Source organism: Camelus dromedarius, chromosome 6, assembly GCF_036321535.1.
Source record: "Camelus dromedarius isolate mCamDro1 chromosome 6, mCamDro1.pat, whole genome shotgun sequence".
In the NCBI taxonomy this organism is placed as follows: domain Eukaryota; kingdom Metazoa; phylum Chordata; class Mammalia; order Artiodactyla; family Camelidae; genus Camelus; species Camelus dromedarius.
Window position 1 is genome coordinate 73,722,261 of NC_087441.1, and position 14,240 is coordinate 73,736,500.

At 38.5% G+C, this 14,240-nt stretch overlaps 1 protein-coding gene and 1 non-coding gene across 6 annotated transcripts in view; both read left to right on the plus strand.

Moving 5' to 3' along the window:
- The window catches only part of ADGRB3 (adhesion G protein-coupled receptor B3), a 686,067-nt gene that overhangs the window by 157,442 nt on the left and 514,385 nt on the right, over nucleotides 1-14,240 (plus strand). The window lies entirely within an intron of this gene.
- Nucleotides 26-110, plus strand: LOC116154543 (small nucleolar RNA MBII-202). The gene has a single exon (XR_004138517.1). It is a non-coding gene; the product is annotated as a small nucleolar RNA MBII-202 (small nucleolar RNA).

Below are 14,240 nucleotides of genomic sequence, written 5' to 3' on the forward strand. Positions count from 1 at the left end.
GAGACAATAAAATATTAGAGCCAAATGGTGACGTTCTCCAGAATCACTGCAGTGCTGTGATGAAAAGTGCACTTGAACCCTTTTCCATCTGACGGCTGGGCTCTCCCGATAGAGGGTAGGAACCGGGGTGCCCTTGGGGCTCCACCTGTGTCTGTCCGTGGGGCAGGTGGCTGGCATCCACAAGAAGGTGGCCTGGACCATCGGGATCTTGATGGACCCGAGGTGGGGGAACAAGAGCACAGAGCCCCTGCAGACCAGCATGTGGTGGCTGAAGGGGCAGGGCGCCGAGCTCGTCCTCGTCCCCAGGAAGCCCTGCAGACCAGCATGTGGTGGCTGAAGGGGCAGGGCGCCGAGCTCGTCCTCGTCCCCAGGAAGCCCTGCAGACCAGCATGTGGTGGCTGAAGGGGCAGGGCGCCGAGCTCATCCTCGTCCCCAGGAAGCCCTGCAGACCAGCATGTGGTGGCTGAAGGGGCAGGGCGCCGAGCTCGTCCTCGTCCCCAGGAAGCCCTTGGCCCCCTGAGTGGAGGCAGCTCTGCTGAAGGGCTCCAACTGGCCACCCAGCTGATGGGAGCAGTCATGCTCATATGGAACATCTACAAGAAGGAGAAAGTCAGAGACTTCACAGAGAAGGAGGAGAACTTGAAGACGTTTACCAGTCTCTGCATGACCCATGCCTTTTGGCATCTGAGCAGAAAGGGCCAAGGAAGCTGCAGAACAAGATGTTGAAAAGAAAAAGAATAAATAAAATGCTGCTGGCAACTTGTGATAAATAAAAATAAAATAAAGACACATAAACCGGGAAGTGGTACCACTAACCAGGACAGGGGATGGGAAACTTTGGAGGGACCGGTCATTCCTTCACTTAACAACTATTATCAAGTATTTAGATGCCAACGTTGCTCTAAAAAACAAAGGAGACAAATCTCCCATTCTTTGGGAGTTTATAATCTGTAGAGAAAAGAGGTAACACACAAAAAGAATTTGTCGTATAATTCCAGGAGGTAGTGAGTGCTATTGAGAAAATTAAGGCAGGTAAGCAACGAGAGGCTGTAGGCTGGGGGTGCTCTTCCAGGCAAGGTGGTCTTCTCTCTGAGAAGGTGATATTTAATTGGAGAACTGAATGAAGCAGGCGTCTGCATGAGGATCTGGGAGAGAGACCAGAAACGGGAGTAATTTGGGCGTGGAGTGGAGAGAGCCAACGTGGAGAGTGAACAGGGTGGGAAATGAGTTTCAGAGAGAGAGGGAGTGGCCTTGCAGTCAAGAAGAGTTTGGATTTTATGTCATTTGAAATGAAACCCTGAAGAGTTTGGTCATCAGAGTGACAAGATCTGATTTATGTCTTTAAGAGATCATGCGGGCTGTTGTACATAGAGAATTGATGGTTGGAAGGTGGTATCGATGCAGAGAGATGAACTAGAGAGTGACTTCCGCCTTTTAGAGAGGATATCAAGATCTGTTGGACCAGGGAGATGGTGAGGAATTGAGGAGTGTTTAGATTCAGGATGTATTTCCATATATGGCTCTATCGATGGGTTACTTTCAATGGCAGAAAAAAAGAAGAGTCAAGGAAGAGTACTAGATTTTTGACCTGAGCAGTTAAGGTGTGATGAGAGCAAAGTTTTTTGGGGGGGAGATGTGGAGGAAGGGACATTAAGAGTTTCTTTTTGGCCACCTTAAGCTTGGGACACCTTTTGGACATTCATGGAGAGAAGTCAGGTCCCTGGTTGGCTGGCGTCCTCCGGAGTTCTGAGAGAGTTCCAACTGGAGATGTCAACGTGGGAATTATCAGTGTGTGTGAATGACATCATCCAGCCTGGAGGACAGTGGGTGGGAGAGGCACCCAGGAATCAGGATAAGATGGGTCCTAGGAACTGAGGGAGAGAAGAAACGGAGAGATTTGGGGAACCCTCCCTTGAGTTTCAGTGATAAAAGTGTCCCTAGAAGGAGGGGGTGGACCAATTATGTCGATTGCGACTGACAGGTCAGATAATTCAACATTGAGTTATTGCAGAGTTTTCAAAATTAGCAGGACTCTGCTTTTGAATAAACTAGTTCAAAGATTCAGAATTGACTGGTGCATCTGAAATTACTGCACAAAAGAGCATTGCTGCTCAGACCAGTACAAAGAACTGTGGTGGGAGAACAGAGAAGAGGGAGGTGGGTCTGAAAGGCAGATGGTGGATGAGAAAGCAGCAGTAAATTTCTGATCCAGACGTGCTGAGGACCAAGAAGGCCTCACAGAGTGTGCAACGTGAAGGCTTTATTCTGAGACAGAAGCGTCGTGAACTCCGTGATAACCAAATTTCACTTCTGTTTCCTCCAGCTCCATTAGCCTGTGTGTATAGGCTTAACTAATATGCATGTTATTAATTTAGTTATTTTACTTGATTCTTGCCCATGTGCATAATGGAATCTTAGTCTCCTCTTCTGCCCTGTGTTATTTCTAGGAGTTTGCAGAATATGTAACTCTAGGAACTGCAGAACGTTTCTAGGAGCTCACAGAACATGGGTTCCTCAGATGTTCTGTCTCTCCCCTCCTCGGCGTCATGCTTTATTCCTAGATGCTGTGAGTATCACTCTCCTTCAGTCTGGACTTCAGACAGAGACTTCAAACTCAACAGAATGAGTGTCTTTCTCCTGCCCTTTCCATGTTTGATCTCCTCAGTGTTTGTCAACCAAGAGCACAATGCTCACCCATTCCTGGTTAAGCCAAAGAACACTACTCACATGGCATGGATAAATCCAGTCTTCTCCAGTCTGTCCACTCACCTGACAAGTATGCCCAGACGTATCCGAACCACAGCAGTGGACACAACGTAAGATGAAGCGGAACTCTGCCACATAGATTATGGGATTTCCAAAATATTGAAACCACATGGTAATGAAGCGGACCAAAAACAGACATACAAGCAAACAAACAAACAAAAAAAAACTGCATCTTGGATCCTTAGGCAAGAAAAGGAAATAGTCCAACCTCTTTATTTTTCATGTGAGGAAAACTGAAATCCAACAAATTTAACTGATGCATCTAAGGACACAAAGCTGAACTTTGCAGAACTCAGACATGTACCCACGTTTCCAAACTTCAGGCTGTTTCCTTTTCCAATAAAATAGAAGCACACACATACACACACAGAAAGGCCACAGTAACTGACTTAATTCTGAATACAGTCTAATTCCTTCCACTGGATAGGGGGAGTAATTTTACTGTATTCTTGGAAATAAGAGCACTATTTGGGAAACAAATATGGTAATATATGGCTATCATATAACAGATGCAGAAAGAGAAGTAATAATAATAATAATGCTTGGCTAATTTCTGTTTGTGTTTCAAGCTTCAAAGTGTATTCAACTGTATTCAAATTGTAGTTTGGAAGCAAAAATTTTGACTACATCTGATTAGACGATGGGGACCTTAACACATATTGACAAGGTGCATAAAATCTTAATTTCTGAAGTTCATGAATCTTGTGGAGAATAACAGTATAACCAAATAATTATAGTGACGTGTGTTTACTGGACAACTGGTCAGTTGAACTGCAAATCTAATTGAACTAATCATTTGATTAATGAATCAACTTAATCAGTTAAACTGTTGGCCTGTGTACAGAAGGTATGTTAGAGTTTTTAAAATTTATTTGTGTAAATGGCTGGGAAATCAATTTTCCAGGTAGGAGATACAGTCTCCACCAATCCAATCCTGGTTCCACATTCCTCTAAGAGTTACCCTTTTAAAACCCTCTGTTTAATTCATTCTCTTTATTTAAAATCTTCCCCCCTATTTCCCACAGAATGAATGTCAAACTTCTTTCAGTGGCAGTCAGGGGTATCTCCATCTGCCTGGACTTATCTTTCCAATGGTGTCACTGGCCCCTGTTCCTCAATCTCTTTCCTAGCCATACTCTTTTTTCCCCTTTCTTTTAAATATTCTACTATATACCTTTTATTGAACAACTGCCTCTGATATTTTTTAGCCTGTATACATCACATACTTAACTCACCCCTGGGCCTTTCTTTATGTTTCTCTCTCTTACTGGAACCTTTCTAAACTTTCTTTACTGGTTGACAGCCTATGACTTCTTCAAATGCCCAGATCAAATGTCAACTTATCTGAGACTCCAATAACTGCTTCTGGGCTTCATTATAATTCATAATCTCTTATTTACAGGATCTTCCAGGAACATCAGCTACCCACTTTCCTATCCAGAGTCCCATAGTTTTTTATTCTCAGAAGCAGCCAGTTCAAATATACCGGTTTTCATTCTTTTTTTATGGCTGTGTAATATTCCATTGTATACATAAACCACACATTATCTATCTAGTCATCTGTCAATGAACATTTAGGTTGCTTCTGTGTCTTGGTTATTGTAGATAGTGCTGCTATGAACATTGGGGTGCATGTATCTTTTCGAGTTAAAGTTCCCTCTGAATATATGCCCTCGAGTGGGATTGCTGGATCATTTGGTAACTATTTTTAGTTTTTTAAGGAATCTCCATACTGTTTTCCATAGCAGCTGCACCAAATTACATACTCCTTATGAAATAAACAACATCCTACTGTTTAACACAGGGGACTAGATTCAATATCTTGTAATAACCTATCATGAAAAAAGTATATGAAAATGAATGCATATATATATGTGTATAACTGAATCACTATGCTGTACACTGGAAACTAACACAGCATTGTGAATCAACTATACTTTGATTAAAAAAAAATCTACCACTTGTTTTCAACTCTCCAATCCCATCACCATCATTACTCACTCGGCTGACTCACTGAAAAACCAGCTGTGAGGTGTGAACACTACCAAATTGTATCCCTCAGCTTCCGCTGCATCCATGCCATCCTCCCGCATCCTCTCTCCCACGGAGCAGAGCAGTGTCCCCTTCCAGATCTTTCACCTGTGCTCTCGGCCGCTTTCCTTTCCCTATCTGGGATGTTTCCATATTTCCCTCTCATACCTTTGCTATTTTTTTTTTTTTTACCATGTCTTTCCCGGCCATCTATGCTACACTTGCTTTTTATTTTTGTTCATGGTAAACAGCAGTGTTTTCCAGCAGCTCTGCCTCTTTCCCAGACAACTGCCATGTAGCTAATTGCTCATTTTGTATCTGATGACAGACATGTAGAAATGCTCATTGACGCCTGTGACCTGCCTTCAGTTCTATTTATTCTTCAGTTCCATGCACACAGGTGATAGCTCCCCCTGCCCACCTGGTGTGGTTCTAAAGTCCAAATCCATGGTCTTTCCATCTTTGTTCTCATTCTCTTTATTTTCCTCCAATGTTCAGTGTCCCATGTGACCTTCTTTCATGAAATACTTCCCATGTCTTGTTTTAAGAATATGGATTTTCCCAGTGTCCTCTCCCACTTTTCTGAGTTTTCCCCTCCCTGTTCATTAGAAGCTGAATGTCTAGTTGGATGTGCCCCTCGTGAAATATTATCCATGGCTCCTCATTACTTACGTAATAAACTTCGTGGCCTTTCTCTGTCATAATACTGACTTTTACACAACCTTTTCGAGCCAGAACACCTCCAAAATGCCCCTCACTCATTCCTCCAGACCTTGGATTATGCTGTTGCTCTGTCTAGAATGCTGTCTCATACTTTCCAACTTGAGAGAGTCATGCTTATCTTGCAAATTATCCCCCAGATGTCACTTCCCCCGTGCCACCTGCTTTCTCTAATTATTACGTGGAGAATTAGTCACTGCCTCTGCTGCCTTAACACTTTTTATGTGCATTACAAACTTTTGGTAATACTACATGTCATGTGTTGAAAGTAATTTTAAAACTGTCTCCTTCCCATTACACTCCTCCCTCAGTTCGGCTGGGGTCTCCATTAATCTTTACATTCACAGTGTAAGTGGTCACTAAGGACTGATTTATTTAGTAATTGCTTGTCCTCAATCAAAGCTCTCTGGTGAGGGGAATTCTACAATATTCTTCCATATCACAGATCTCTATAAAAGAATGAAGGAGATTGAATTAAAAAATAGTTTTTCTACAATATAAACGGTGAATTTGCAGTAATGAGGGAGAAAATCTTTATTGTCATTGCCACAACAAAATTAAATATTTTAAATAAATATTCAGAAATACTTCTCAATATTTATTTTGCATGTCAGACCCATCACATTCAATTAATACTAATCGTAGCTCTTATTTTTTTCATCATTCATGATTTCTTATCTCAGACTTTTCTCTGATTTCTTATGTTCTATTAAATGTGTAGACCATGGTTCTGAAAAAAGGTCATATTAAAATGAGTCTATACGCTATGCATGCTACAGACTACAGTGTGAACATTTTACAGATGCTTAATCTCCCCCAAACACTGATCGCTCACCTGAGAGCTGTTTCTTTTCTCAGCCTGACTTGACTTGATTTACTCCATCTTGATAATGGGTGTAACTGAATGGTTGAGAAAACCCAACGTGGGCTAACTTCCGTCTTGTTTTACTTTATCCCATGAAAGAAACTTTCCTCCCTCAGGGGACCTTCTGGGAGTCTTTCATCCACTGAAGGCCTTGGGACGGGAGATAAAAATTCGGATTTTTAGCAACCGAATGGTGGGGGAGGAGGTGCTGGGAGCCTTCACCCCCCTGATCATATCTCAGTCCCAGGAACCAAGTCTGGTAGCTGCATAAGGCACTTCTGTGCCGGAGCTCAGCACAGTGGCTTTGTGTTACAGATGTAAATGAATGAATGATGACCATGGTAATTCTTTTTCATGCTAAAATTCATTATATTATATTCCCTTTTTTGTTTTAGGATTATAAGAGTGTTTACAAAATCAATGTTTATGATTTGACAAAATTAATGTATTGAGGTTAAGACAGATTATTTTTTAACCCCTGGGGATTTGGTTTCGCCATTTGAAACAAATATACAGACATCATGGCATTTCCTCTTGTCATAGAAATAAAATGTCCTTATGATTCCAATTGTTAACTTTTAATCTGAACACTTTGGTTTATATAATCACAACCCATATTCTTTTATAGTCAGTAAGGACCTGGCCCATCAGAGGTTCAGAAGTAAACAGGTACTTGATGTGAACTCCAGGATAAGCACTTAATATTTATAGATTACAACTTTGGATCTATGCACCTGAGTTCAGATTTTTAAAAAATTAAGATTATTAACATTTAAAGTGTTAAAAAAAAGAAAAAGCTCTCATAATTTCAAAACCTAGTAAATCACTGGCATTGATTTTTCCACGTTCCTCCCACAAAACTTTTATAACACTAAGTTGGAATCTTAGCATATATACCATTTTGTGTTCTGTGGATTCATATTTTGCCAAACAGAACTGTCCATGTTGTTAAAATTTTTATATTATTATTTAGTGGTTGCATAATCATTTAGAGAGCTGATATTCTAAAATTGACATAATACTTTCATTACTGTTTACTTACAAAATAATCACATTTATTATAGTTATAAATTAGCAAGCAGCCTGAATTGAAAAGAAAAAGTACTTATCTCTTCACTTCCCAGAGATGATGACAATAAATAATGGATATATTAGACTATATCTTGAACTTTTTATTGGAGTGTAGTCGGTTTACACTGTTGAGTTAATTTCTGATGTACAGCATAGTGATTCAGAGATATATATATATGTGTATATATATATATATATATACACATATATATATATATACATATATTCCTTTTCATATTTTTTATTACAGGTTATTGCAAGGTATTGAATACAGTTTCCTGTGCTATACAATAGGACCTTGTTGTTTATCCATTTTATATATAGTAGTTAATAGCTGCAAATCCCAAACTTCCACTTTATCCCCTCCCCTCCCTTTTCCCCCCCGGTAACCATATATTTGCTTTCTATGTCTGTGAGTCTATCTCTGTTTTGTAAATAAGTTCATTTGTATTTTTTTTTTTTTAGATACCATGTAAAAGTGATATTATATGGTATTTTTCTTTCTCTTTCTGGCTTACTTCACTTAGAATGACGATCTCCAGGTCCATCCATGTTGCTGCAAATGACATTATTTTAGTCTTTTTTATGGCTGAGTAGTATTCCATTCCAGAAAGAAAGAGAGAGAAAGAGAGAGAGAGAGTTTTCTCTGGATATATACTCAGAAGTGGGATTGCTGGGTCATAGTTTAAGTCTATTTTTAGTGATTTAAGGAATCTCCATACTATTTTCCATAATGGCTGCACCAAACTACATTCTTACCAATACAAATGGCCAACAGGCACATGAAAAAAATGCTCAATATCGCTAGTTGTCAGAGAAATGCAAATCAAAACCACAATGAGGTATCACCTCACACTAGTCAGAATGGCCATCATTAAAAAGTCCACAGACGATAATTGCTGGAGAGGGTGTGGAGAAAAGGGAGCCCTCCTGTATCTTGACTATTTTACATATCTGTCTTCTTAACTATCTATACAAATATGCATACAAATATATATTATGCGTATTTCTTTAAAATGTGACCATATAATTTATAATAAAATTATACAGATTATAATCAGAAATTTTGCTAATAATATATTATGATCAATTTTTGTATCTATAAATCAGAGTTTTCTGTGTAGCATTTCCCTTTTGGAATATAGCATAGTTCCCAGTTTTAGAAAATACTGAATTTGTGGCAGTGCTATGGTAAGCACGCATATCATTACACAGTTGTCTTATTAGTTATTTAACATAAATTCCTAAAATTGGATTAAAGGTATGCATATTTTTAAGGCTTTGGTAGCTATGGATTAGACAGCATCAAGAAAAAGTTATACAAAGTTATATTCCTAACAGCAAGGATGTGACACAACTTAGTCTTTTTGAACATTTAAAAAGAACTCTTTGGCATAAATTGCTGAATTTACTTCAACATGTTACAAAATAACAAAACCCAATTTTAATTATAGATAAGGCAAGAGATCTTGGCTGTATTAGATTAGTTCTCATATCACATTGAAACAAGTACTAATTTCTTCCCGCATGACAGTGCAGTGATGTATTTTCTGCTTGCCACTCGGCCATGAATTCCAAAATAAGAGTAGAGACCGCGCGGTGACGATGCACAGCCAGTCGCATCCCTTAGCCTGTAGATGGAGTTCTTTCAAATTAAGAATTTAAACAAATGTTTAGGTGTATTTCACTTAAGTGAGGACCCAGAAATCTGTGAAACGTTAAAAAAAAAAAACAAACCTAGTGTTTTTTCCTACTTGGGTACTGTGCCGCATTACCAGTGGAGCCACTTCCAACAGCTCAGTTAGTTAAATGTATGGTTAGTTAATAGTTGAAAGGATTTCAGGGACTGAGAGTTATGAAAACATTTAAGTATATGAATTTCCATTTGCATTCCCTTTAATACCAAGTCACAATAACTTTGATGGACCTTTACGAAATCTCTGAAATATTTCTAAAATTAGTTCAATGAGAAAATTTCAAGTTCAGGTGGATCTAATTTCCTTTTTATTGCTGAAAAACTAAAGTCAGAATAAAATTAAGTCAGGCCCTGCGGATTCCAGGATGATAGCTTCAGACCTGGCATTTAGCAGCGTTGAAAGGCCAGGCACGGGGTGGCATATGGCTCAGTGGTAGAGCGTGTGCTTAGCATGAACAAGGTCCTGGATTCAGTCCCCAGTACCTCCTTTAAAAAAATAATAAAGAAGAAAAAACTTTTAAATAGAAATCCAGTGAAAGGGAGGGGAGTTTGTTTTGGTGATTTCATCCATCATCTTGTCAGCTGGATACAAAACAGAGATTTGGCTTCTATTTCAGGTAGCATCTCTGGAACCGTTCTCAATCCTACATTCTTGTTACCTATGTAGTCTGGCAAGACAGAAATACCTTACTTTTCAAAACCTTTCTTTTGCATAACTATGCATTTACTGCACTTAGGACTTTTTTCAAATCTAGTCCATTTTCAATATTATGCAGTTTGGATCCTTTTTTTTTTTTCCTGAACAGTTATTTTTGTCACAGAAGTACTCTCTGCCAGGAATGGTTAAAATGGATATATCCAGTTAGACTTCACATACAATAATAGTGTATATCATAATACCCCTCAGAATGCGTTAACCTCCATGAGATACTATACAAGGTGACTCATTAAAAAGTACATTTTGTGTCTATTCAATGATGAGTGTCATCAGGAAGGAGGAGGAGAAAGGAAAGGATGAAAAGGAGGAGAGGAAGAGAAAGAAATAAGATGAACGCCTGATGAGTAAAAGAATGTCCTTGCCTAGGCAGCTGCTATCAGAGAATTAGCTACAGTGGCATTTTTCCAAGTGTGGTCAGAGGACCACCTGCAAACGGATGACACTGTGTGCTTGTTAGAAGCAGAGCATCCTGCCTGCTCCTCCTTATCTGCTAAGTCAGATTCCCTTGGGAGGGAGCTCAGGGATCTGTATTTTTCCTGAGCACCGAAGATGATCTTGTGCCCACTGAAGTTTTAAATCTCTTGAACTAAAGTGTAAAGTTAATTGAAAATTCTGACCCATAGCCTGATTTGAAAAGATTGTACTGGCTTGGAAAATCTGCTCGTATATTATGACTTGTTCTCAAGCATTCAGAGCGGTATAAATGCACAGAACCCTGTCAAGCATTTGGAATGGTATAAATGCATGGGATCCTCTAAGAAAATAAATTTTATATAGAGAAAGCATTGGAAAGCGGAAACTGATGGGGACTCATTCACCCTATATTCTCAGTACTGTTGGAAGACTCATCTTTGAAATGCAAGCAGGGAGGATATTAGGATAGAATGACTATTTACTTACAGAGTGTTTTTCTTTCAAGAGAATCTTAAATGATGAGTGTAATTAATGTTTAAGTAACACAATAATTAAGCATGTAGGTATAGCCTCTCTCTGAATTGCTGAAGCATACAAATTATTTTAAGAATTTGAATATCAAATGCTGTTTGCATGCCAACATGTTTACTATAAATTTATTGATGTGGGAACACAGTTTGTCCAGGCAAATAGTGTAAATACAATCTAAATAACATAATGGTCGTTGACCATTGGTAATAGTGATTTTTCTTAAATTAAAAAAAAAATACATTTGTAGGCATATTTTAATTATGGCTTCTGAGAATAGAAGCCTGTTTCTCTATTTATGTAATTTAAATAAATTTTCTGATCTCAAGGGAAAAAAGTAGTGTGAAAAAACAAGAGATGAATTCCCAGCCCCAAAGGTCAAATGCTAATTTTGGATTTCCTTCATTTAAGAAAATACTACCAATTTCAGTGTCAAAACTATTGATTATTAATGAAAAACACATTTGCTATGGAGCTGTTTTTGACTTGTACATTTTAATCTCTGGTAAAAACATATTAATCTCTGCCTCTTTTCCCTCCAATGTCTGAAGCTGAATCACAACACAGGGACGTAATGCAAATCAAGACAATTCTTTCCAAAGCTCTGAAAATTTAATGTCAAAAAATACATATTTTAGCATACATTATTTAGTGAAAAGTTCACTTTTATTTCTTATGCAAAAGTGCTCTAAGCTTTGGAATAAGAGAATTTTGTGGGTTCCTGGTTTTACCGTGTGATTTAGAAGTTTTAACTTCCTCATGGGTGTCCGGAGGTGTTCACGTTTGTCTTCTACTGGTCATTGCACCAATTTCATTTCCATTTTATTGTTGTTATGATTATGAGTATGATTATGATTACCCTAGGCAGGCGCATAAATGAAAATCACTCGAAGGGTCAGTCAGTGACCAGCACCTTACTCGGAGGCTGTGATTCCTGGGAGCAGTGGGCCATGTCTGCTCCCTAAGGGAGAATGGAGTCATGCTGTCTGTAACTTAGGATGGCCCATAAATGCTTCTGAAAACAGTCACCACCACCTTCACCAACAGCAGCCCACTGAGAATCCCTGCCCCGGGCACAACCAGCGATGGCAAAACCTTGAGCCACTTCTGATGGACACGGGCTGTCAAGAAGCAGGGGCTTATCCCCAGATGGCTGAGTTGTTGGTTTTTGAGGTGCAGGACACCGACTTCTAGGTCTCACTGTCACTAACACATTGATTTGGAGAAAGTCAACTGCTCTTGCCAGACCTGTTTTCTCCTTTGAGGAAAAGTGGTTGGAAGTAGATGATTCTTAATGTTTTCTCTGGTTGTACAAAACCCGTGGGAGGGTGAGGAAAACGCAAAATACGTGGTGGTGAATAAACAATGATCAGATCACAATGAGACTGAAAGTGAATAAAAATTAAGGAGGCTAATTAGAAAAACATGATAAAAATCAAAATATGAAACTTCTTTGGGACAGAAATAAAACAGGTTGTGAGAATGACAGGAAAGGAATTTTGAAAGTGTCCTTAAAAGTATAAGGCATGTCTCTACTGGAGAAAGGTTTGTGCAGGTCTTCTGCCATTTCGGGACTGGGTTGTTTGTTTCATTGTTATTAAATTGTGTAAGCTGTTTGTATATTCTGGGGATTAAGCCCTTACCAACCACACAGTTTGCATATGTTTTCTCCCATTCCATAGGTTGTCTTTTCATTTTGTTTATGTTGTCCTTTGCTGTGCAAAAGCTTATACCAAAAAAAAAAATTTTTTTTTAAAGGATACAAACTTATTTACAAAACAGAGACAGACTCATAGACGTTGAAAATAAACTTACGGTTAACAGAGGGTGAAAGGGAGTGGGAAGGGATAAACTGGGAGTTTGGGATTTACAGATACAAACTACTAAATATAAAGTCGATGAACAACAAGGTCCCACTGTATAGCACAGGGACTAGAATAATTAGATAACTTTTTAAGACGATTTGAGAGAATATTTCACTTCTGTGAATAAAGTTTGCTTGTCTTTTTGTTGAGAGGAAAAAAGTATCAGGTAGTGAACACTGGTAGAGGGATCAAGTCAAAAAGAAAGAATAGCAGTATTTTTTTCTAAACTTCTGTGTGATTAGATAAAAAGAAAATGAATAAAATAATATTTTAAAAAGGTGCTTTTCAACACATCTGCTTTAGGAAATTTTAACCATGCTTTTTAAATTATTTAACAAAAATGACAATGTGGATTCATTCTGTAGTTTCTCACCATTTGCTTTTTATGAGGGTTATTGAAAATATAAAAATCATCTTCCAAAATTGATTAAAATCAAACAACTCCACTTAACCTCACATGGTCAGTAAATTCTTAATATCTGAATACACTGCTACACTCTATCTTAAGACCAACTTCTATTACTATTTTTGTGCTTTTGAATTGTACTCTTTTATTTACAAGGATAGGAACAGTTTAATTCCTGGGCACTTGCATTTTCTGTGTATGGGACATCTGTTGAGTTTTCTACATCTCTATATATAAACAAACCAAAGTATGTAAGTTTGTATTTGGCATAAATCGTATGGATCTGATTAGGATTTATATTTTATGGGTTTTTTTTTTTTATTATTCAGTGTTGGATCTCACCATCATGCCAAGTCAATTAATTTTTTAAAGTTACTGATGGAACATCACGGTGGACAAGGCACTTTTCAAGTGGAAGAAACATGATAGGAGATAGATACAGAGATGGACAGATGATGACAGACAGACTTATACATACACAAAACTGACATATTATTCAATGTGTAAATATTTTTGAGTGGTTGAGTCAGTGAATATGCTAAGGATTTAGCAATTTAGTGAGGAAGAAATCATTTTTAGTTGCAGTTGATAAAGAAAAGATTGTAACAGCAGAATTAGAATTATTTGGCCAGGGTTGGACCTGGGCTTTGAACCCAGGGTTCTTTAAAAATTGAGTCCGGGGAATCTAAATGCTCTTAGCATCCTATGAGTGGCCCGGAAGTATAGAGGGAAGATGAATACGAGTATGAGTTTGCAACATGTAAAGCGGTTTTGGGGTGACACCAAGATTAGTAGATGAGCCTGTGTATTAACAGCAACCTCATATGAGAAGAGGTGTATGTGGTTGGGACCCAGTTATAAAGAGCCTTCAGTGCCAGGTTAGCAGAAATGTATCCTGTGGGCACCAGAAAGCTTAGGGATAATAGAAATATTTACACTATTACTGGACTCTCTGTTCCGTTCCGTTGTCTGTTTTTGTGCCTGTACCAACACTGTTTTGATTCCTGTAGCTCTGTAGTATTGTCTGAAGTCTGGAAGGGTTAGTCCTCCGGCTTCATTCTTTTTCTTCAGTATTGCTTTGTTAATTCTGGGTCATTTGTGATTCCATATAAAATTTTAGGATTATCTGTGTTAGTTCTGTGAAAAAATGTCCTGGGTAA